This window comes from Vigna radiata, chromosome 4, assembly GCF_000741045.1.
Source record: "Vigna radiata var. radiata cultivar VC1973A chromosome 4, Vradiata_ver6, whole genome shotgun sequence".
In the NCBI taxonomy this organism is placed as follows: domain Eukaryota; kingdom Viridiplantae; phylum Streptophyta; class Magnoliopsida; order Fabales; family Fabaceae; genus Vigna; species Vigna radiata.
In genome coordinates, this window is record NC_028354.1 from 1476821 (window position 1) to 1479051 (window position 2231).

Consider the following 2231-nt stretch of genomic DNA (forward strand, 5'->3'; position numbering starts at 1 on the left):
ATCAAAAGATTACATTGTTTTCCCCAACAACAATAGGGTTTAGTTCACCATAGACATGGTGAAACTAGATGAAAAATGGAAGAAGAATGGAAGAGCAAACCCTAGAAAAGATGAAAATGAGCCTAAGCATCCAAGAGATCCTCTCCAGAGAGCAAAATTAGGTCTGGCCGTTCTCGGCTGTCAAAAGAATGACTCAAAATTCGTAATAGGGGTATTTATAGGTGAGGAGCGCGTCAAAAATAGGCCCAATGCAAGGGACACTCCCATTCTTTTTGATGACCTCCTCGAGAAGGTTCTCATTCAAGAACTCTCCCTTGTTGCTGCTCAACGACAAGTTCCTGCTCCCATGACAGCCTTGAATACACAGACTCGACCCAACCATTATGATAAAACTCGATCTTGGCAATTTTCTGCAACCTCACGCCCTGGCCATCACAAACCGTTTCTTGGTCGGTGTCAATGGTGCAATGTCAAGGGCCATGTTCTGTCTCAGTGTCACACCTTCAAGCAGCAACACCCTTGTGTCCCATGCCTCCTCGTTCCTCCTTTGCTAACCCTAGACAGGTTCGAGTTCATACTGCAACCGCTGGCGCTTCTCAAAATAATTTTCTGGTTGATAGTGGAGTGACGCATCACGTCACCAATGATCTTGAAAATCTAGCGCTTCATCATCCATACACGGGTCCAGACTCATTGTTTATAGGCAATGGTTCAGGTTTAAACATCACTCATTTTGGAACACTTTTACTTAATGATTTATCCTTCTCCCACACTTTGTGTGTTCCTTCCATGCAACAAAAAATCTTTTTGTCTCTCAACTCACCAAAAAAACTAACTCTGTTGTTGTTTTCTTGCCAAACTCTTTTTATGTTAAGAACTTGTAGACAGGTTAAATAACCCATAATGGCTCATGTGTGGATGGACTCTATCTCTGGCCAGCCAACTCTCCATCAGTCCACTCTGTCCGCACAGACTCCTCTACTTCATGGCACCATAGACTTGGGCATCCCTCCTCTTCTATCTTCAAATTTATTCAGCAGCATTTTTCTTTGGGTTCAAATAAATTCCAGCAATCAGATTGCAACTCATGTCAAATCAATAAAAGTCATAAACTTCCTTTCAATGAATCCACTATTAAATCATCTTATCCTTTGGAAATAATTTTCTCTGATGTATGGACTTCCCCTGTTTTATCCATTGATGGTTTACGTTATTATTTCTTGTTTGTTGATCATTTTACGCGTTATATTTGGCTATATCCGATAAAATGCAAATCTGATGTGCAAACTCTGTTTCCCAAATTTAAGTCGCTTGTTGAAAATTTCTTTCATCGCAACATCAAAATTCTTTACACGGATAATGGTGGTGAATATATTAGTCTTAGTCCGTTTTTAAGCACTCATGGAATAAGTCATCACACCACCCCACCTCATACACCTGAACACAATGGAATTTCCGAACGTCGGAATCGGCAAATTGCCGAAACTGGTCTCTCTCTTCTCTATCACTCAGGTTTGCCCCTCACATATTGGCCTCACGCCATGACAACAACCGCCTATCTCATAAATCGTCTCCCAACACCAATTCTTGGGTACCAGTCACCTTATTCCAAATTACTCAAAATTAGCCTGGATTATCATAAGTTAAAGTGTTTTGGTTGTTTGTGTTTTCCCTGGATTAAACCATATGCTAACCATAAACTTGCACCAAAGTCTGTTATGTGTGTTTTTGTAGGTTACTCGGCGGATCAACATGCATACTTGTGTCTCGATCCAACCACAGGAAGGATCTACACCTCTCGCCATGTCAAGTTCATTGAATCAAAATTCCCGTATAGCTCCCTAGCACCTCAAGCCAATCCGAGTGTAGAGCAACAACAAGGCCCACTTCAACTTTCCATACTCCACCCCATAAACCAACCAATGGTCAGTACAACTCTAAACCCACCAGAGGAAATCTCGGCTGCCCCTTCATCTTCATCTTTCCCAAACTCCCTGACTTCGACCCAACCCTTCACTAAACACTCTGAATCCCCATTATCACCTCCGTCCTCACAATGTTCCATGCCATCATCCCAACCCAATGTCAACCCTAACAGGATACCCCAAACCGATGGAGGTGGCATCATCACCCNGTCCAAAAACAACATTGTCAAACCTATCAAGAAGCTCAACCTCCATGTCCAACCTTCTTCTCCACTCGAGCCCAACACCATCACCCAAGCTCTTTGT